General features: G+C 38.9%; 1 long non-coding RNA gene and 1 pseudogene across 1 annotated transcript in view; one reads left to right on the top strand and one right to left on the bottom strand.

Moving 5' to 3' along the window:
• The window catches only part of LOC115862005 (uncharacterized), a 236,703-nt gene that overhangs the window by 157,050 nt on the left and 55,750 nt on the right, over window positions 1-23,903 (top strand). The window contains exon 3 of the long non-coding RNA XR_009563625.1: window positions 22,673-22,808. This is a non-coding gene — a long non-coding RNA (uncharacterized lncRNA). The remainder of the gene's footprint in view (window positions 1-22,672; window positions 22,809-23,903) is intronic.
• On the bottom strand, window positions 21,163-21,639 carry LOC115862126 (small ribosomal subunit protein uS17-like; annotated as a pseudogene).

Genomic DNA, 23,903 nt, shown 5'->3' with positions numbered 1-23,903 from the left:
TCTTCTTAATCTCTGTAATTTGTGTGCATCCAAAGGACACTGGGGTGGGTAAGGGTCAGGGCTTCACCTTATTCAGCTTGTTCTACGGGTTTCTCAAAGAGCATTAGTCTCGTCCCCTTTCCTCCTTTAGCACTAATTCTGTTCTGTCAATCTTGTTCCCCCACCCCCTCCTGCTGTTCTAGAGAGGGGTCTGATCCTCTCCTTTGAAGGAGGTAGTTTGAGGCAACCTCCCCTTAGGAGTGCTTACTCAAAGTCCGCTGTCTCCAAGATGGTCCCGTATTTTACTGCAGTTTTAATGCCAGTTTCACTTGGCATTATAAAAGCTGTTATGCTAAAATATTGAGTCTCTTTTTTCTGTTCTCAGTTGCTTTACAGAAGGCAGCCTTATTTTTCCGTTCATTGTATATTCTGTATCCTAGGCAACACTTCCTTGCTCCCCCTCCCCTCAACAACCTGCCGCAAAAAGACAGCCTACTAATTGCAAATTAGTAGGTCTTTTGGCTGATTTATGTTGGAATCTTTTTAGGCCCTCAACTTTACCTATGAAATTAGTCTACTCATATAGATAGGAACCCTTTTTTTCACCCATAAAGGAAAAACGCATTGTTTCTGTTACAGAGATACCAACAAGGCTTTCTTAAATTACTTCCCATGCAGCTCAGAATGACTCATCTTATTGGCCTAGAGACTTTGCTTAGATGGATGAAGTTTCTCCTTTATTAAAATTTTACTGCAAATTCTCAAGATTCAGAGACATCTGCAAGAGAATTTTCAGGGGCAGGAAGTTTGTTACAGTTATTCTCTCCATGTCATGGTGAAACCTCTACTCACCTAACCCTGGGAGCAAGGGCTAAGGCCTGTGTAAATATCCCTGACATGGTCCCTCCTGGCTTCCCAGGGTCTATGAGGTTGCTCCCTTAGTTCTTTCGATAAATGCTGCTACTGGCTACTTTATACTTTAAAGGTTTGGTGAAGTGTACTAGCCCCTAAAGGTATTAACTGTAGGAAATAACTTTAAGAATTTTAAAGTTGATTAGAACATCCACACAGGTACAACTTAAAAAAATTAAGGATATTATAGCAAGAGGGAAATATTTTTCTGTAATAAAACCAAAATAAAGTCAAGATTTAAAAATCATTGAAGTCCATTAAGTCATCGTAAAGGAGTTCATGCGTTATTGGTATGAGGCAAAAATTCAGACAGTTAATAGCAGGCACTGAAGCCAACACAATAACACCAAAATCTATTTTAATTGTATGAAAGATTTTATATATTGAATCAAATAGCACTAATCAAGCTATTCTAAATGTTTAAACATGTTAGGAAATTATATAATCTGAAATAACCAATTAAGACTTTTTAAATAATTAGATATAGTGATTTTTTATGGAGTAAATGTTTAGAAATATTGGTGTTATGTAAAAATAATGCCTTGCAAATGCATAGGAGCTTTTTCTAAGGAGAAGGGGAATAAAAGTTATCTTCCAAACATCTACAAATAAAAGGCAAGCTGGCAGATAAAATTTTTGTCAGTTCAGAAATAGAATCAATCAATTTCTTGGTTAATTTGATAAAATGCCTGACTCTCAAAAATGGAGAGAAGCCTATTTTGTGAAGAACTGGGACCCTTGGGTATACAGAGGTCACTTCTATATTAAAGAGGACGATATGTTATTTGCAAAATGCCACTCTTTCTACATGTTTGTGCTGAGTTTCTTGAAAATTAATGATAGTCTTCAGAAATAGCTGCAGTCAGTCCCTGTAGATTCTGACACCATAGATTGTACCATACCACATTCATTAGAAGGAAGATTAAAATATATGTCGGCAGGACAAAAAAAGCTGATGGCAGATGTTTTGCCTCTGTATTAACATGTACCGATGGGAAAAAAAAAATCTTTTATTCAGGAAAAGAGACACGATGAAGGATGATATGAAAAATAACTTATTAAAAATCCAAATGACCTTAGTTGCAAGTAAACTTCAAAAAGGTCTGTTTTATTTTCACATTATCCAGTTTTTTCTCTCTTATACTACCTCAAATATGTTAAAATACTGAAGTATCTTGAAAATCCCCAAATCAGGATTCAGAAATTCGAGTTTTGTTTGTTTGTTTTGTTTTGTTTTTAAATTCTAATCATTCAAGCATAGGCAGTACCTTATTTCCTCTAGGTTAGCCAAATACTTTATTAACCAAAATGCTTCATTGTTTAAACACTTTAGGTAATGAAGGGTGGCATTCACAATGACCACACGTCAAGATGAATTCCCTTCCTAATATGAGACCATATATTGAAATCAAGGGGGTAGAGGGAGTCAAAGATATGTTCAGGAAAAGGATGCTCTGTGTATGAGAACCATACAGAAGTGAAGTGATAGGATTAAAGAGAGATTTGGGTGTGAAAATGTTTCACAATAATAGTATAATTTATTAAGCACTTTTCATATAGTCAACATGCTCAATACTTAACAAAATGAGGCAACGTTAGGTTACTATTATTACAGTGGTATAGTATTTATGCTCATTTCATAGGTGGGTACATTGAGTGATAAAGGACTTAAATGACTTGCCCATGGCCACACAGCTGACAAATGGTGGTTGGTTGAACCCAGACTGTTAGAATCCAAATGCCAAACTCTCACATTAGGGATTCAGAGTACAGCAGAGGCAGGGCAGGGATGGTGGTAAACATAATTGCAAACAGAGATTCTTACACAATTGGTGAAAATTGAGCAAATTGATGTCTCCAAAATAAATCCAAGTAAGTGCTTTTATTTAAATACATGAGATGCTGTGCAATTTTACCCTTTAAATTTATGCGCTCTTGTTTTTCTTGTTTTTCTGCTTTCTTTCTTTTATGTAAATTAGGGCATTGATTTGAAACCCAGTTCACCTAGAACTAAACAGGCCTTGCTCGGAATTCCAGGATGATGAGAAGAGCTTTTGCTAAAAGCAGATTCTTCCTGCTTCTCATTTTGTATTCCTATGGCCTTACATTTGCTCGCAGAATTCTCAGATTTCAGGTTCCAACCATTGTTCACATATTGACCCTTCTGCTTTCACTGTGAGAGTGACAAGTAGGTGACAAACAGGAAATGTGTAGGTGAGCTATTGCAGAGCTCCCTTTGAAGCATGTCACAGATTTTAGGAGAAAAATCTGAGCCTCTGTGTAAAATGTTACCAGGCTCTTCGATCATAGAAGCTTCTACATGATTTTTAACTCTCTTTATTAACCTATGACTGCAAATTTCATAGGCTAACTTTAATAAAAGTCTTAGAAAATGTCACCATCCCACCAACTCCCACCACTGCTCAGGAGGGTTCCAAACTTTCATACATTTATTCTAATATTGCATGATGGAAAGAACAAGCAGTTCAAGGCTGGGACTTCCTGCCACTTTGTATTTTAAAAGCCTTACAAAGATAGGGATCTGCATAGGGGAATTGAATTGTCTGCTTTTATTCAGTCATGCTAATGTAATGACAATAATGCTGATAGGTCGCATGTATTGAGTCCTTGTTATACGCTTCTGGGAACTGGGCTTAATAAATACTTCACATTTATTATTTCATTTACTCTTCACAACAGCTCTAAGTAATAGTGTTCCTATCAGCCCCCTCTTACTGATGAGACTTGGAGATTTTAAATAGCTTCCTCTGGGTCAACCAGTTAGTAATAGAGTCTAGTCATAAAGCCTGCAGTCTCATTCTAGGTCCTATGTATTTTCGTTTGTAAGTAAAAGGCAAAAAGTTCAAGCAATTAGCTAGATGTTTGGGCAATGGGTTGGCTACTTGCTGTGTTAGTCTGCTATGGCTGCCATAACAAAATACCATAGACCAGGTGGCTTAAACAACAGACACTCATTTTTTCACAGTTCAGGAGGCTGGAGGTCCAAGATCAAGGTTTCAGCAGCTTTGGTTTTTCCTGACGCCTTTTTCCCAGGCTTGCAGATGGCCACCTTCTCTCTGTGTCCTCATTTGGCCTTTTCTTTGTGCATCCTTATCCCTGGTGTCTCCTCTTTTTCTTATGAAGCCACTAGTTTTATTGGATTATGGTCCACCTTATGACATCATTCAACTTCAGTTATCTTTTTAAAGGTCTTATCTCCAAATACAGTCACATTCTGAGGTATGCTGGGCATTAGGATTTCAACATATGAGTTTGGGGGGGATGCAATTTAGTCTGTAACATTTGCTATCATCGATCTTAAATATCTGAGAGACTGAGTTTTCATACTTATAGAGCTGTGTCAGCAAGTAAAGGTGAGCATAGGTCACTGCTTTATTTGTGATATTAGTATAAAATTACTATCATTCATTAATCCACTCAGTTAATGTACAAAACAAACACAAAATCTCACGACATTGTTCAAGGAAGGAAAAAGAGAAAAAATGCCACGAACTAATCATTATAAGCTAAGGGAGAAAGGATGCAAAGTACTTTCATTTCTGCAAAAGGTTTGGGAATTTTCTATTAATTCGATGATCAACCTTCATTTATGGTCTCTGATTTTCTTAAGTGAAATTTTAAAGAGAGTAAAAAGCCTTGAATAAGAGTAGAAAATTGCCTGCAAACTGTATTTTTTGACTATCTGAGCTATCTACTCTAGTTCTACCCATTCCCTCATCTCTGAAACTGGGGAGTTCATTGTTCAAATACTCTGGGCTGCATTTATGGAAAACAAGTCATTGTTATGTGAGTCCTAGGTCTAACTTAGGCCAACTGATAAAGTAAATGGTCCAGAGCAGTGCAATTCAGAATGCATTCTGAGGACGAGTTTTATGAGATGTGCCATAACAGAAGCTCTCTTATTAATACGTTTGGGAAATTGTACATAACATGTTCTCCTTTTGAAGGCTGACAATCCGACAATCTGAATACAACATGCTATATTAGTTAGCTATTGTTGCAATCATGCTACGTAACACACCACTCCAATACTTTGTGATTTAAAAACAATTACCATTTATAATTTCTCAAGAGTCTAGGGGTTGGCTGGGCTTGAAGAATCTGCTGGGCTCTCTCCTGCACTTGCAGTGAGCTGGCAGGTCAGCTGAGGGATGGCTGGTCCAGAATGCCTTCAGCTGGGCTGAGACTTGGCCTTCAGTTCTCTTCCATGTGGTCTCTCACCTTCCAGCAGGCTAGCCCACGCTGGTTCTCTAGGTGGGGACAGGCATCAAAAAGAGATGAACAGGGGCTTCCCTGGTGGCGCAGTGGTTGAGAGTCCACCTGCCGATGCAGGGGACACGGCTTCGTGTCCCCGGTCCGGGAAGATCCCACATGCCGCGGAGCGGCTGGGCCCTGTGAGCCATGGCCGCTGAGCCTGCGCGTCCGGAGCCTGTGCTCCGCAACGGGAGAGGCCACAATAGGGAGAGGCCCGCGTACCGCAAAAAAAAAAAAGAGATGCACACAGCCTCTTGAGGCCCAAACTCCTATTTGATACACGGTCAGTTCTGCCACATTCTCCCGCCCAAAATGACGTAGAAGGCCAGCCCAGATTCAGTGGGTGGGGAAATAGATGCCGTCTGGTGGGAAGAGCTACAAAGTCAAGAGCTAGATTAAGGTGGGGGGAAGAATCGGGACTATTTTCATAAATATTCTACCACACGTACCTTAAGACTAGTCCCAGTCCCTCCCTGGTTACCCCGCAGCAGATTCCAGGGCACCAATAAATCCAAGGAAAATGGAGTGGGGAGACCTGGCTTCTTATTTGGGGTCGTAATGGGGCAGCTTTCCACCCTGTACTTGGGGGAGATCAACTGACTGAGCTCAGATGCCTAACTCTGGACAAGGATTAATGACATTCTTATTTTAACTTCAAAGCTGTTACTAAGAGTAAAAACAGAGAGCGATGCGAAGTGCAGTGTGAAACACACGGTGAGGGGGGGAGATTTAAGACAAAATAATGGACACATTGTATGAAAGTAATTTAACATTTAAAGCTAAAGGCAGAAAGACAGAATAAAAAAGAGCAAAACCTGAAAAGAGAGTCCGACACATTATTCCTTAGGCACAAACAAATTAAAAATTTGGTTGAAACGTAGATGAAGCTTGTCATGGATTCTGGGCTGCATCCCGTTGACTGAGGGAGGAGGTTGCTCTGACAGTACAGGGAACCCCGCTGGATGCAATGCGGTGCTTCTTGTCCCGTCAGCGCTGTCCTCCTCCTTCCATCACCGGAGTCCCTAAAGAGCCCACGTAGAATATTAAAATGCTTGGTGGTTATCTACAAGCTCTAGGGAATATATCAGTTCTGTCCATTATTATTAATCAGAATAAACAACCTATACTTCATCTGCATTTCATCAAAATGTACATGCTTGGGAGAGATCACCAAACATCCTTCTCTTTCTTTTTAAAAAATGGTCAGGGGCTGCCCTGGTGGTGCAGTGGTTGAGAATCCGCCTGCAGGGACACGGGTTCGTGCCCCGGTCCCGGAAGATCCCACATGCTGCAGAGTGGCTGGACCCGTGAGCCGAGGCCGCTGAGCCTGCACGTCCGGAGCCTGTGCTCTGCGGCAGGAGAGGCCACAGCAGTGAGAGGCCCACACACCGCAAAAAAAATTAAAATAAAATAAAATAAAATAAAAAATGGTCAGGGGCCACACTTTTTTCCCCCTAATTTCGGATTAGGCAAATTATAAAAGCAATAGAATGTTGTATTTGGAGAAAAGACTAAAGAAACTGGAATAATTTAGACAACAAAGCACAAGATCATTAAAAACTATGCAAGAATGGGAGACCTTATTATGGAGAAGATGATAACCATTTGCAAACTGACAGGAGGGAGGACATTAGCAAGTGAATACAAACTGTAGAATTCAGGAATCTGGCTGGATATAGAGAAGAACCTCCCAGTTGTGAGAAATAATAAACCTTCTCTGACTGTCTTTCAATGTCAAGGATAGTGAATCACACTCTTTCTACAAATTCGAGATTTTGTTTTACTGGTTTGAGTCTGTATTTTCCCATTTCACCCATAATAAAAATGTAGTATGAAATACTTGCTTTTTTATACTCTCACTGCTTCTAAATTTGTATATATTTTCACATACCTTATTTCACTTTTTCCACAATACCCCTAGAGCATGGGAGATCGGCTTTATCATTTCTTGTGTGTGTGTGTGTGTGTTTAAGATGAAGAACTTGAACATTAGCATCTTATTTAAGTATCTTGCCCAAGATCAAATAAATAATATTAAATCTGATGCTTTTAAATTAAAAATTTTAGTCCAATTTGCTATTCAACTGTAATTTTGAGCTTGGAATAAGGACAGATTACTTGTTGTTTTTTTTTTTTTTTTTGCGGTACGCGGGCCTCTCACTATTGTGGCCTCTCCCGTTGCGGAGCACAGGCTCCGGACGCGCAGGCTCAGCGGCCATGGCTCACGGACCCAGCCGCTCCGCGGCATGTGGGATCTTCCCGGACCGGGGCACGAACCCGTGCCCCCTGCATCAGCAGGCAGACTGTCAACCACTGCGCCACCAGGGAAGCCCCAGATTACTTGTTTTTATTCATGACTACTTGCAGGATTTTGTGGCATCCTTTTAGGATAATGTCATCTTCCTACACAGTAAATTCAGTGCCTTCTGTTTGCCTGTCAGACAAATTCCAGACTCCACAGCCTGGGTTCAAAGGGCTACAGATTCTGTCTCGTCCTCCTCTCCCAGTGTTCCATTTGCCAGCCTCCTAGTATAGGGCAGATGATACAGAATGTGAGGAATGGTGTATTCTTAATTCATGTGTGTACTGCTATTAAAAATTATAAGGAATCCTCAACAAGAAGGAGAAAACTGTCTCGCCCATGTGCATCTTTGGAAGGGGCACTGATTTAGAAAGATCAGGGATGTCATTTTAATACATAGGTAATTCTCCAAGCAGCTGATGCTGCTCTCCCAGAGGGGTATTCATTACCTGGCAGCTGGAGAACCCTGCTTTCTTTTGTCTAAGCATAAATCTTGGCATGGGAGGCGGCAGGGTGAAAGTCTGTGCCCAGGAAAGATCATGGCTAGCTCCCTTTCATGCACAAAAAGATAACAGAAGTGAGTATTTCATGCTCTAATTTTAATATAGCTTCTCCATTTAAAATGTCTCCTCTGTTTTTATGTCTTTAAACTCTACCTTATTGGACAGGAAAAATAACAGTAGATTTAGGGTCAGACAAACCCAGAGACCATCTTGGTTCTACCATCTGCCCGATGGACAGTCTTGGGCACGCCTTTCCTAAAGTCAGTGTCTTTGCTCTCAAGTGAATACAGTCTATTACCTACCTAACAAGATTGTTGTTAGGATTAAATGAGATACACTGTTTAGAGATGACCATCTACACAGAGCTTTTCCCACACATACTACGTACTCAAAGGATAATTTAAAAAATGACAATATTTTTTGTTTCCGTTTTTCCAAAATAGCTTCATTTTTGTAAACACTCAATCTCCATTTCTATCTGTACTTTGGGCTTCCATCTTAGTGTATAGCAGAGCCCTTTTCATATTAATAGATTAAGGATTTAAGCATATATTGATCAGCTTCTGCATATTGAACTACTTGCTATGGGGATGTCAATATACAGGCAACAATTAGAGTAAGAACACAACTGACAAAGCGCTAAGTGAGGAGGTGTGTATGGTAAGTGCAGTAGGATCCCCCAAAAGACTCTAAGTTATCATAGTCTAAGGAGACGTGATGGATGCAGGATGACTTAAGTTGAGCTAGAAAGATGAGTGTCGTCAAACAGGGTACAGAAAACGGAGCCTTCCAGGGTGGGTAGTGGCAAGAGTGGAAGCGTAAGTATCAACCCCTACATGGCTGTGCCATGATGAGACTGCTGTCTTTGAGCCAAGGATGTGTGTAAGGCGCAAGGATGTGTGGGAGCACTTGTATCTTTTGATAGGAAGGGGAGATGCACACTGTAAAGGGCCTTCAAAACCAAGTGAGATTTAACTTTGATTCAAAAGCAGCAAGGAGGTAGTATAGGTTCAAGTGCAAAGCAGTGATACAAATGAGACCTTCTGCTTGTGTAGAATAAATTGGATAAGAAAAGAAAAACTTATTTAGTAGCTTTTGATGCAATGCATGTTGTGATAGTGAGAATCTTTACTTGATTGTTTTCAGGATGAGGTAAGGAAGACGTTGAAAACAAAGGAGGTTGGTAGTGGGAAATTCACAGGACTTAGAGATACACGAGTTATAGAGGGAGACAGGAAGACTCCAGTGTTTCTGGGCTGGAAGGCAACCTAATAGTGAAACTCTCAAGTTGGGAAGGTCTGTGTTTTAGGAAGATCCTTAGTTAGGCTTTGAGAATGCTGAATTACACCATGAGCTACCCACAGGGAACTGTCCATTAGGAACTTGTAGCTACTGGAATCAGTGTAAGTTTAAGGCAGTTTTTTCATGCTATCCTGAACCTGAACTGAAACCCTAAAATTTAGCCTCAACTCTAATTCTAACCCTTGTATCAATTTTATTCATTAATGATGACAAGAAAGAACTGGCACAAGCAGAAAGAGAGAGGCTGAATCTTCAGCCAATGGAGATTGATTTCATTCTCTAATTGCTTCTGGCCAGCCCTTTCATTAATGGATTCAATCGTTACCAATAGTGATGGTGAAGGAAGGGTCTATTTGGTGTCTCCCTCTCAGATATGTAATAAGCAATAATATTCCTTCAGATAAACATGAGTTTTGTAGGATCTAAGCTTCCCCAATCTTTCATAAACCATAAATTAAAAATGAGCACATCTTTCTGATTTTGATTCAACTGAGCCACTGAATAGAAAAAAACCCATGTGTTGTCAAGGTTCTCCCTCCTCTCATATTAACTGAATTGTATCAATTGGTAACTGGTGAGTAGTTAACTCAGTAAAAATCCAATCAAATTCCTCCTAATCCAACATATTCTAAGCCTTCATTCTATGAGGTTATGTGGCGTATCCTTGATGAGTTACAGTAAAGTAACTGTATAATTTGCGGCTGGCTACAGAAGTAGCCAACAACTTTTATGTGTTCTCTACAACATAGCTAAGAGAAATATTACATTATCTAGGTTCTACCTTCGTCTTCTTAAAACAAGTCACATGCTCCGAAGTGTTCCTTCATCACTCCTTAGTCTTCTCTCCTTTTTAAATAAATAGGACATGCAGCAGGAGAATCTGAGATTTAGACTAGTTTCTGGCCATTAAATTTGCTTTTGAGTATTGTCTTGATTTCCTTAAAGATCAACTCAACTCTTTCAAAGTCTGTAAGTACTTTTTGAGGGATAACACCTCCAGAATCCTGCTAAAGATGATGCGTATTGAAAGAAAGGTAGAGGGGCACCTCGATAGCCGTCATTCAGAGAAATCTTGATGGGGAAGTTTCTTAAAGAGAGGCTGGATAAAGCTGATTCCTCTCCTGCTTCTCAAGGAAAGGCTGTGAAACCCTTGTGACACATTATTACGGTGGATTCTGTCACTTACCAGTGAGCCTGACTCCCTCCAGCCAAACAGCTGCCCCACGTGCACAAAGCGCAGTATTTTTCTAAATTAAAAAATGATGAAATTGACCCTTCAGGTCATTGATGATCTCAGCAGTGGAGGGGAGTGTGATGTGGTCACCAGATAATTCCCCGATACCACTTCATGGACCAAGGAAATTATCTCCTTTTTCGTAACTTACAGGTGTCCCATCAAACCTTTCTTTTTCCTTCTCATAAATAGGGGTGGGGAGGTGTTCAAAGAGGAAACTTTTATTTTACTTCCTCAGTTGAAAACCACACAGTATTGTGACTCAGTGTTTTCTTACTATTCAGAACGTGTTCCATGCATTATTTCTAGGAAACCATATGCAAAGATTGTTTCTATTTAAGAGTGGTTGATGGTTTCTGCTGCTCATATGCTATGTTTCTCTTTCTGATTGATGGCAGTGGAATAATTCCAGGGTGAATATGATATAAGGCTAAGAGATCAACATAATTTCCTTGGTGAATTGATTACTTTCCTCTGAATTTATAGTTCCTACCAGGACTGCAAATTAACGTGGTGATGCGCTTAGTTATTCTGATTGTGCCTTACATTTAAATGCAGGCAGCTTAGACATTAAATGTTCCATGTTTATAACTCATAATCAGATGGTAGGTCCTGAGAACAAGCAGAGGTAATTGTATTATGTCTGAATAGAAAATGTTTTTGAAATAGTGGTGGTAACTATGTTGGATACTATATGCTGTAACATGAAATATATGTCTAGCAGCCATCTATTATTCATTACATCAATATGTATTTAATTCAACATCTGACTCCCAGTTCACATTGAGGAGAAATGAACACATGTGCCAATAGCTTGGGAAGGTTGTAGGCAGTATATATACACATAAGAAATAAATTATATATGCACATATATGAAATTACTGTATAGGATTAATATGATTTAAAAATTGTGCTTATGAGGGCTTCCCTGGTGGCGCAGTGGTTGAGAGTCCGCCTGCCGATGCAGGGGACGCGGGTTTGTGCCCCGGTCCGGGAAGATCCCACATGCCGCGGAGCGGCTGGGCCCGTGAGCCATGGCCGCTGAGCCTGCGCGTCCGGAGCCTGTACTCTGCAACGGGAGAGGCCACAACAGTGAGAGACCCGCGTACCGCAAAAAAAAAATAATAATAAAAAATAATAAAATAAAAATTGTGCTTATGTATATGTTATGTTTGTATACAAAGAAAACTTTTGGTTCTTCAGATGTACAGCCTTTCTATTTCTGAAGGTGAATTACTGGGAGAGGGGAAATTAATCGTAAAAGTTGTGATTTTTGGAGGAGGTGATTGTTGCTACTTTTGCAAGTTATGATATAACTTAACCTTCTCTTTACCCAGATATAGGGTTTTAGAACTAAGAAGGCTTCTGAAGTGAACTTCCCTAACCTTCTCAGATTGCAGGTCAGTCAATGGAGACCCTAAGCACCAAATGACACAGGTGGGTCAGGCCACTCCTCGTTGGCGTTGGCAGAGCTGGCAGTCTGACCTAGTTTATTGCTTTTGATAATTTATGCTCTGTAGTTTCTTTAATCACAAATACCTGCAAAGTGGAATCTCAGTTCCTACAATCTGTGGCTATTTTAACTATGGCTGTCTTCAGGATTTTCCTAGGGTAAACTAAAATAATCAAGAATTTGTTAGCTTCTATATTTTTCACCCTGAATTGTGATCTCCACACAAAAGCAAAAGAAGATGTTATTATGACTACATAATATTATTATTTTGAAAAAAATTATTAAGGAAAAATGATTGTGTTTGCCTTAGATCTGTGAATACAACTATGAACAAATGTTGGGTCGAATATATCTTTTCCTTTTAATATTGATCACCAAGATCATGAGACAGAAAAACCCCACACTGATACTATTGCACAGTAAAAACTTCTGTTTTCTCAGTTGTGATGGCAGAAAACACTCAAGTCAGGGTCCAGAAGCTGTCCTTTTAAATGACTGAAATCCGAATGCTATCCTGGGGCATATTGAATACATTTGGGGATTTGTTGAACGCATAATTTATTCTGGGTAATTTTTTTTTGTAGGGGTGTAAAGAAATGCCCTTTAACTCTTGAGGTAATTGATGTCTTTGGGGTAAATGTAATTGCAAGAGAAATGCATGTGCATATATTTAGATAGAACTTGACTCACTGGCAACTTTATTAGCACAGCAGCTGCAGGCTGGAATTTATCACTTTCACATGACTTGTGAAACATAGAAACTGCAAGATACTATGTGTATATTTTTTCTTAAATTGTTGATAGCTGACCTTTAAATGATTTTGTGTAGTCATTCTCCAGAGCCAAAAAGCTAGCTGTATATGGAGGTGGCACCTTGAACACCATGATACATTAAGTGTTTTCCACTTACCCCACTGTTTTCCAAAATTATATCCAGTAGTTATAAATCCGCAGAGTGCTTATCATCTGATGTATTACCTGGTATTTACCTTTTAGGACATTATACATTTCTCAGAACTGTACAAGGAAGTACAGGAGAAACTAGTGTAACACAATAATTTACTTAATAGTCCCAAGTTACCATACGCTACTTTTAAATAATCTCACGTCTGTTTGCTTTCATTGTTTTTGCAGTTTTTTACTCCAGAAGCTGCAGAATATCTTCTTATGCAATGGGATAATTCCAATCCAAAACATATTCATTTGTTTTTCCAAAAACGTGTCTCCAAAGAACAAGGTATTTCCTTAAAATATGAGGAAACTTATATTCATTACTTTGTCTTTCTCTGAGTTTTAACTTTTTTCTCCCTTTATTGTCTGTGCTCTGCATAGAGAAGCCGCAGTTTGAAAAAGCAGGATGTTATCCAGGGGTTCCTCATCAGTCATTGTAGAGCGAAATACTGGCAGAGGCTACTCTGCCACCCTCAGCAATGTCAGTCCTGTGGCACGGTGGGTCTTCAGCTCCTGAATTTCTGCTGCTTCTGGCATTGGTTTTCAGTAGATTCAGGGCAGTAAAACAGGAGGGGAAGGCCTTTTCTTGCAGTCGAGGACTCTTGAGTACTTGCCTGGCTTCGGAGCCAGGAGTCTTGCTGGGAGCTTGGCTATCAGGGAGCCAATGCCCATGGTGGGTAACAGCTGCTGCACTTGGCTTTTCCCTGCACACATTGAGAGAGTGATCTGTGTTCCTTGCGTTCCCACTCCACTGGCCGGAAATAAGTAGAAGCTGTGTACAAGGGAAGCAACAGCAGAGAGGTCTCCACTCGACTTCCTTCTTCATTTCTCAAGTTCAAAGTCTCAGTTAATCTTATTAGAGCCTTCAAAGATGGTACGTTATGTCTTCTCCCATTAATCTATTAGTCTTCAGGAAAATGCTCCGTATTATAATGATACTATTCCCCCAAGAAGAGAAAATATCTACAAACAAACTTTAATAATAAATATGAACATAGGATTTAGAAGTCTACAGAGTACTTCATATATGTTGTTCTGTTATATTTAGTACTTAACATACTTTGCAGTAGACATTATGATGAAATGGGGGCTAATATAACCTAAGTGATTCCTCCCCCCACATTCCACAGCCAGTGAAGAAGTGGATTTAGAACTTGACTCTATATAGATTTTGAATCCATGTAGACCCCAGATTTCAGACTTGATTCCAAGGATTCTATTCACTCCTGTGTGAACTATAAACTATGCATAACATGAAGATATAATGCATTACTACTTTTATTGAATTAAGTATCTTAGTTTTTCATATGATGCTCAAAGGTTATATTTAATGAAAGTGTGTTTTAACAAGTTTCTTTTATTTCTTTGTAGTTCTGCATTCTATTTCATTTGAATTTCTGTGTTTGGGATGTTGAAATGTTAACATCTTGTATAACACAAGCTGTGCCAGGTTTTATAGGTCATCTCAACTTTGGTTATAGTTAATCTTACTGTTGCTATGCAAAAATCTATAATAAGATCCCATCTGCTTTATAATTGCTCAAGAAAAATACATGATCGGTATCATTTGGATAACGTGGAATTCAAATGAAATCGCCCTGATGAAAATTATTACTTTTTGGAGCTTGCTTTTTATAATCCTATGAATAACTGATTCAATATATTTTATAGCATATATAGTGCTTGTAAATTTAAATATGCTATCTGTATGTAAAAGAACCATACATCAATTATATATAAAACTTCTTTTTTTTAAACTAAAAATGAGACATGCTGGTTAGAGAGAAGAACAAAGAAATACATATTCTGGTTTCTTTTCTCTTAGTGAAACTATCAATTTAAGAAGACTACAAGTAATTATAAGCAGAACAAACAGAACTCATAGGATTTTTATCAAAGACAACATCATTTTTACTTCCCATTATCCCTTTACTTAAAAATATATTACAGAAAGTATTCCTCTATCCCTGGAAAGGTAATTTTGTCAGATACAAGACATTTATGATCACTCTCAGGTTACTGAAACTTTTAAAGTCACTTTGTATTGCCAATATGGCCTCTGCTCAGAAATTAAAAGGGACAGTCCTGTGTAATAATGAGAAATTTGGAGCTGAATTTTAGTTAAATCTTCCCCCCTTCCTTGGCTGGGGTTATGCTGCAGGCTGGAGGTTGACAATGAGAGACAGAGAAAGGTTGCCTCTCTAGAAAAGCATTTTTTAAAAAGTTTAAAACATGACTCTCTTGCAATCATAAAATAAGCACATATCAAAAATGTATGTAGGGCTTTCCTGGTGGCGCAGTGGTTGAGAGTCCGCCTGCCAATGCAGGAGACACGGGTTCGTGCCCCGGTCCGGGAAGATCCCACATGCCGCGGACTGGCTGGGCCCGTGAGCCATGGCCGCTGAGCCTGCGCGTCTGGAGCCTGTGCTGCGCAATGGGAGAGGCCACAGCAGTGAGGGGCCCGCGTAACACAAAAAAAATTTGAAAAAATTTTAAAATGTATGTAACTCATGAATGAGGAAATCAGTAGGCTGATAAAGCAGGTTTCAGAGCATTTGCAGAATCAATATAGTCGCTCAGGAAAATAAAGCTGAATTAAGTTTCCTACATTTGTCCTAAAACTGTACCTTTTGGGTTCTGTTTTCCCCTGGACAGAAATCTATAAGTCACTGTCAAATTCTAGAGTCTGGGCCCTAATCAGTAGAGATAGTAAGTGAAATAATGATTTCCCCTGGGTAAACCTGTTAGCTGCCCTTCAACGGGACACTGAAAGGACATGCAGTCTGTCTGTCTTTTCACCTCTTTCCCAAGTTTTGGACATTTTTCCCTAGCATCTCTGTTCCAGGCTTTTTATTTTTTCCTCTTTTCCCTCTGTTGCTCTGTTTGGTTTCTGACTCTGAAGGCTGAGGAAAAAAGACGAGGAAGGGGGTAGGAAGGGTTTTCATGATTGCCTCCGTGGGCTTGGCATTTGTGTAACATGGACTCTCAGAAGGGTGCTTTTATGGGCTTCCAGAGGTCCCCACTGGGTGCATATGGTGGTACTTGCCCGATGTAAGTGCTGCTTTTCCTCTTGTTTTCTGTGGGCCCCTACATTCTGGTGTTTCAGAGGTCTCTTCCCCCCAGGTTCTCTCTGTTGGACTTCAAGGGGCTTTCTATGATGGTTTTCTCTCAGGTCGGTCCTCTTCAGCAATTTTGGTTGGTTCTCTATTTTGAGAGCTCACATCTGGTCAACAGGAAACACTTGGGCACTCTTTGCCCATACAACTTCTGGGCGGGCAGACCAGTCCCAGTACAGAAGCAATCCTCATTCTCTGCATCATCAAAGCAGCTCTCTGGCCCATCCCTCCAGCTTACTAAGCCTCCTTTATAAATGGAAGGCAGACCCTAGTTTACTGGGTCCTCCCTACTTACTCCTGTAGGGAGTGGTCCCTTTGAACCCTCCTTTCTTCTGACCTGAGTTGAAGCGGAAAAAGTTTTCCCTCCCTCCCTTTGGGGTAAATGGTTCCTATAGAATTCCTCTTGCCATACGAATTCTTCTCCCCAAATTCTCACTTGACTCTTTTATATTCTTAATTTGGATGTAAATAAAGTACATCTTTAACCTTATATTTTACTTGACAGTTTCCTTCGAAAATGTCTTTGTCTTGTATCTTGCCTGGGTATCTGATATTTATCCTAACGTCTCAGATGAAACTTCTGTTTTAATAGACGATGATACTGGTTTTTGGAGACTGGGAGTTCCCAGGAGACATGGTCTTGCAGGCATGCTGTACTCAATTGAATTTTTCTCAGAATGTTTTTATCTGCTTGTTTTTGGAAAACTATCTGTAGGACACAAAAAATAGGGCACCTGTCTTGGAGCCTATGTTTGGAGGAATATGGGGGACAGATATGAAGAATGCAGGCATGGGGAGAGGGCCCAGAGAGTCAGAGGCTCATGAGATATCTTTTTTCATCTCCTGATGTAAAAAGATACGTGAATTTACAGCATCTATGCCAACTCCATCTCCCCTTCTGAATGCAGACCTGTTTTGTCTTTTCTAATTCCAGTCACTCTCAGGATTTTGACCTGTTATCACAAAATACAGTATTCAGAGGGGAGAATTTTGTGTGCTGTATTGTAATAGTCTATAGATTTCTCTTCCCCCTAGATAATAATTTCCTTGAAGGAAGAAACTCTATTATTCTCATTATTATATCCCTAACCCTAGCTGGTGCATAGTGTACAGTCAATACGTATTCGCTGAATGAATGATTGAGACAAAGAGGGAGGCATGTAGAGTAAGATTTCCCCCTGGCCCTGTTTTCTAGAAATGATTTTGTCTCTGTTTTTCCCTTTTAGAAGAGTTGGGATTCGAGAGATGGTGGGGAAGTAGAAAACCGTACTTACCATTGTTTGTAACAGTTGTTCTTCTATCAACATGAGTCCTTATTCATCTGTGCCCTATGACTGTGTGTAGGAGGAAGCTATAAAATTACATGTAAATTTTTTGAATAATATTACGCTGCGTGAATATACACATACACGCTGATTTTTACGAACTGTCTGCCTTAGATTGAAAAGTTTTTTCTTAAGACTATAATGTCATCTTTCATTATAATCCATATTCATGTTTAGAATTCATTTATTCAGTTGAATACAATGACATCAGCTTTCCCTATGCTGGGCTTGGTAGGTTTGATCTCCTACTTAGAAGGATTATTCTTATTTTTAGTCTTTTCTTTAGCATGGCAATAAATCTTTTGAATGGTGCCCCCTTTATTCCTTCTTTTCCTTTACTAAAGGCAAAAGAAAACAGCAACCCATATTTAAAAGGTAGACATTGTTATCCTTTATCGCAGTTTCCCTCTCTTCCAGAGATTAGAGTTTACTGTAGTACAGCAGCCCAATAGGATTGTCCTGGAAATGGATTTTCATGTAAAGTATTATGTGTCGCAAAAGGAAGGATCAAAATATTATAAAGAGAGAGAAGCTGCGTTATTATTTTTAATAGGATTGGTATTATAAATGGTCCTTAAAGAGCATACATCTGTTCCACTCAATGCTTTCTTTCTGAGTTTACCATGAAGTATGTTTTACTGATAAGACAGCGTTTTGATCCATTATTCTCTAAAAGCCTTGTTAAGAGATTTGACGTACAAGATACTGCTCATGGTCTGTGGTACTTCTTTGAAAGTAAGAGTTTCCTTTCTGAAATTGGAGGAAACAAAATATATATATTCCACGGGTAAATGTTTTTAGTGCCCTTTCCCTCCATTTGGATTATTAAATACTAAGCTTTAAATAAAGACATTTTATGTAAGTTTATATTTAGACAATATAGCTGCTTGTTTTCTGTTGGGAAAAGAACAAATTTAAAACTTCTCTAATAAAACGTTATGGAAAAATTAAAACGCATAAGTGACAAAATCATTGCAACCCTCAGAAAATGGCACTGCTACTTTTCTAAGAGACTAGAGAGAAATTTGAGTGGAACCAAGTTTGTTATTGAGTACGGGTCTCTCCCTGACTTGAACACTTATTTTTCCAAGGAGGGGTTGGATATCATTTTAATTCTAGACTATGATTGAATACTTGGTTTCAAATGGGAATTCCCTGCCCCAGAATGAATCTGAATGTGCTCATCAGTAAAATAGGGATGAGGGATACAGGTCTCATCTGTGCACATCAAAGCCTCAAGAGAATATCAACAGGCTAGAGCAGGGTATGTGGCCCTAATCTTGCCTCTGGCTTCCTTTTTCCTGCCTGCTAGTGAACCTGAGAGATCAGGATGTCCTACAGCCCAGTTGGTGATGGCTCTCCTTCAAGGATGTGCTCCTGAAATAGCTGGGTGAAGCAATCCCAGGGACCACAGTGAGAAATGTAGGGACTCCTATCTCCTAACTTGTATTGAGTGGAGCCCTCCTTGGACTCCATACCTAAATTTTGGAGAAATTTAACATTTTTGGAGTTTGAAGTCCTGTCCATAAATATCATCTGAGCGTTCTGAAATAGGACCCAGTGGACCATGAAGTATATTTTAAAACTGCATGCACAGAGTTGAGGCTGTTTGACTTGTGGATGTTCATTTTGAGGGCTGTTTATTATAACGGTCTCCCAAGTAATGTTCACAGCCCGCCTCTCAGTGAATTCTGCTGACCCACTCCCTCTTACCAATACACAGGGCCTTAGAGAAACGAATTCTGCAGTATTAACATTCAGAGATTTTCTGTGGTTTTTATGTATATCAGTAATAGAAATCAGCAACAGAAATTTAAAGATGGATGGTTCTAAATTTTGAATGTACGTTGGAGTAAGAAAATAAGTGATATTTACTGTAGAGATATTTAAAAAGAAAAAAAAGAAAGAAAGCATTTTGAGGCTAGATTTCATTGTACTTTGGTTGATTTTATATATTTAAAACCTGTTTATAAAACATATTTCTAACTATTTTCTCTCTATTCATGTTTGTTTTCTCTCTCTAATCAGTTTTAGTATTTTTCGGTGTAAGGCAGGTTTCCAAGAGTGCATTACCTACTCACAGCATTATAACTATAGGAGATAAGAGTTTAATGTACAGTGCTTTGAATTGTGACTGTTGCCCATGAGGGATTTACTCATAAAAATGAGATCACAATAAAAAGGTAATGGGACCAACAAGAAAATGGAACTCCTCATGTCTAAAAGGGAGCACAGGTCAACCATAATTAAGTTCTAGAAAGTTACAAGTACATATAAATATAATAAAGGATGGTAGAGATGGTTGATATAAAGAGATCATCATTATGGGTTAAGGATAAAGTTTTCATGGATCATGTTGGCTCCCATTAAAAAATGGTTCAATAACTATTGCTCAGTTCTGATCTCATTTTGACTTCTCCCATCATTTTCTATTCAGCCAATTCTCTGTAGCCATTGAGAAGGAGCTCAGAAGAAGAAAATTCTGCTGTATTATGGTTGGAAAGGTGCCTGGTAAATAATGAGAATTTTGGTACAACGGGCTCAGATTTTCTCAAAAATGTTGCAAAATCTTGACTGGATAATGTATTTTCTTAGGTCACTTAATTGCAAAGGGTCATTGCCAAGTTCAGGTGCTTCCTATACAATCCTAATATGGCAAAGGAAGTAGCTTCTCTCCATTTTGTGCTCTGGACTATCTCCTAATCCCAAACTTCAAAAAATATATATTCAGCTATTAATAGAAATATACAATTCAAGATCACACTTGTTCCCCTGAAATTTCTCCATGATTTTTAACTGCTGAGATATGAAGGTAATCTTTTTTTATTTTCCATCCTCCTTTTTCCAAAGCTGTGTTTTTGTAATCCTAATATCTAATAATAAAATATGTATTTTTTGACTCTATCTCATTGACATCTGAATTATATGTAACCTAGAGCTATATAATGGAGCCAGACTTCTTTTGAGCTTACAGTTTTGGGAGCTGATCCTAGTAATAATTATTTTCTTACTTTTCACTGCATTTTTGTAGAAGTAACTTAATGGAAACTTTTAATAAGAAAAACAAAAGGAAGTATTTTTTAATTCACAAATTCCAAATTCCTAACTTAGGGAGTTGAGAAATAATCTAGATCTGCCATCTCATTTGACACTTGAAAAGTAGGTCTAATGTTTTTGGAAGAAAAATCTTTGTGTGTGTACATCATATGCATTCTCATAACTCTAAGTTCATTTGGAATTTGATGAATTAAAAGATACTACCTGTTGTTTTTCTTATTGAGTTTCCATTAAAATATTTCTACCAAAAAAATGCAGTGAAAAGTAAGGAAATAACTCTTACTAGAATCAGCTGTGTCTAGCTCGATTACCTATGTCTAGATCCCAAAAATGTCAGCTAAAAAAATTAAATATATATGTATATATGTGTATATATGTATATACACACACATAGATGTGTACACACACACACATACAATATGCCTGCTGAACACCTTGCTATACAGTTTTAATATGTCAATCTTCTGACTTTATTTGCTCATTTCAAGTAGAATATAATTTAGGTGCAATTCTACATTAATTGTGTTTTATTCTTAAACAACCTGTTATAAAGAACACATTGAATGGAGTCTTAAAATGAGATAATATGCACTCTAAGATCCTACAGAGAAAAAAAAGAAAACCCCTTTGTGGAGTTACTGGATAGTAACTCTATTTTGAGACAATATTGCTAACATGTTTTTGTTTTGTTTTGTTTTGTCTGACTGGGAAAAAAACTTTACTTTGTTTGGGGCAGTGGGCAGGGGTCCAGTCTCAGAACTTCTGGAACTCCTTCTCGGTGCCAGCAGCTTTGGTCACCTGGAGCACATTGAAGCACACCGTCTTGCTTAGGGGAGGGCACTCGCCCACTGTGACAGTGTCACCGATCTGGACGTCCCTGAAGCAGGGGGAAAGATGCACGGATACATTTCTGTGGCGCTTCTCGGAGCGGTTGTACTTTCGGATGCGGTGGAGGTAGTCTTAGAGGATGACAAGGGTTCTCTGCATCTTTACCTTGGTCATCACGCCAGACAGGATCCGCCCTTGGATGACAACATTACCAGTAAAAGGGCATTTCTTGTCATTGTAGGTGCCCTCGATGGCCTCCTTCGGTGTCTTGAAACCCAGACCAATGTTCCCGTTGTTATGCGGGAGCTTCTCCTTGCCAGTCTCTCCAAGCAGAAGCCTCTTCTTATTTTGAAAGATGGTCGATTGCTTTTGGTAGGCACTCTCCACCTGAATGTCTGCCATCTTCCCCGCCGCCTGAAAAAAGGTTAATGTTTTAATATTTAAGAAAGGAAAAGATTCAGAAGACTTAAAAATCTCATGAAATCTTTGCTATAGCTTATAGATACGTGTTCTGATGGTAATTTCATAAGTTATTTTCAAATAATTTGTTCTAAGGTAACTTATTACATTAAAAAAGAACCCCATAAAAGATGTGTTTTATCTTGTACTTCACTCAGAATCACTTCTTTTCCTTGTTTCATTTAAATTCTCGGCTTTATATTGTCACAATGCTTGATTTTGTTTTACTTCTTGAAGTGCTTCGTGATCATATAACTGGGACTAAGTAGGAACTAAATGTACCTAAACTTAATGGTTGCTGCTCACCAACTACATAATTATTGTCAGGGTGGCTAAAAATGCAGAAAGTCTGTCCAATATAAAAGAAGCACACACAGGGAGCAGTGGTGGGGAAGATGGAAATCACAGCTGGAGGTGATGATTACTCTAAATGTCTTGCTACAGCAAACATAGCATTTGGAAATTCATGAACATTTCTTTTAAATGTGCAGAAGTCTTTGCAAAACAAACCATACATTAACTAAAACACTCATGACTGCACTGCCTACACACTAGGCCACCTGTAATTTTGGGGAAAGTTCCTTCTATGCAACATCAAAAGAAACAACCATAGATCTTTTATTTCAGAATTGGCTTTGGTGACAAATAAGTTGGAAGTAAAAATACAGATAGTTCCACTTGTCTGACACCCAATATTCAGTGCTATGCCACATAACTCTCCTAAAAAAATAGTTTATTTTTATGTGCAATATGTATCCAATAATCATTTTTAAAATGTGGCCATCCTTTGCTAAATAATGCATAGTACATGAGTCTTTCTGCAATCTCTCATAAAAAATTAATCACCCCAGACCTATTCTTTAAAAATCCATTTGGGTTAGTAAACCCCTCTTTTGGGGAGAGGATTTGGCTTTTTTAGTAAAAAGGGAGGTTGACTCATATCCATTCCAGTTCATATGTTCCTCTGCTCTTCTAGTGCCACCATGAGCTACTGTTCACTTTGGTGCTGGCCACCCCACAGCTTCCTGGGACACAGAAGACAACCCCAGGACTGCAGTAACTGAGGGCTGAAGATGGAAGAATCACAATTGCCTTTATTCCTCTGACTCCTGGTAAGTGGTCAATAAATATTTTATGAATGAGTGAATGAAAAAAAAGAGAGAGAAACAGAGAAAGAAAAAAAGAAAGAAAGAAAGGAAGGAAGGAAGAAAAAGAATACCTTTATTTTTCAAAATACACCCATGCAGTGCGACTGGGTTTCACTGAAGAAGTGGTATGAATGTTTGGCCTTTTCTTTCTTCACTTCTGCACTCCATTCTAAGTATAGTCAGAAGGCCTTTCCTGCCTGAGAAATGAGAGTCCGCTGTAAAGCCCTCTACCCCATTGTAGTCACTGTAGTTCACAGTCTTGGAACATGCTGCTTTTGTCCTATAGTGAAGGTTACATTTTGCAGGAGGGCTGTGGGTAATGATGGTGCTGAGATGGCTCTTCTCCTTACTCTATTAACCATTGTTTCCTCAAGGTAACAGTTTTGCAGCAATAAATTTCAATGTAATCTTCATTTTTAGCTGTTTGCAATTCTGTTGATGGTGTAGGAAATGAGAGTGGGGAAGAGGTCAAGGGAATATCAGTTCTACTGAAGGTCTCTATTCTAGATCAAGACGCTGTTGTCCCCGGAAAGTATAGATGTCATCATTCTCTTTTCAAGAGGAGTAAATGAAATTACAAAAAGTAACTTGTATCAACAAGGACCTACTGTGTAGCATGGGGAACCCTATTCAATACTCTGTAATAACCTATATGGGAAAAGAATCTGAAAAAGAATGGATATATGTATATGTATAGCTAACTGAACCAGCTTGCTGTACAACTGAAACACAACATAGTCATCTATACTCCAATATAAAATAATGTAAAAAAAAAAGAAAACTAAAAAACAGTAACTTGCAAGGTCTTCAGGTTGATGACTTACAGGGTAAGGACTGGAACCTAGGAGTGTCTAACTAGTGTTATTTCCATAATAGAGCACTTCTCCAAATCTTGAGAGAGTGAGGGAAGTAGGAGTCATTTGGAGCATAAAGGTAGTTACTGCATAGGGCTGTGTGGAAAGCATGGGGAATTTTGGCTAGCAACTTTCAAGGAATTGACATCTTAGGGACATGGAAGCGTGGCATGGCTTTAGCCAGAGATCTTGCAAACTGAGCAGT

This window comes from Globicephala melas, chromosome 4, assembly GCF_963455315.2.
Source record: "Globicephala melas chromosome 4, mGloMel1.2, whole genome shotgun sequence".
NCBI classification, from domain to species: Eukaryota; Metazoa; Chordata; class Mammalia; order Artiodactyla; family Delphinidae; genus Globicephala; species Globicephala melas.
This window is presented reverse-complemented; position numbering and strand designations above follow the sequence as displayed.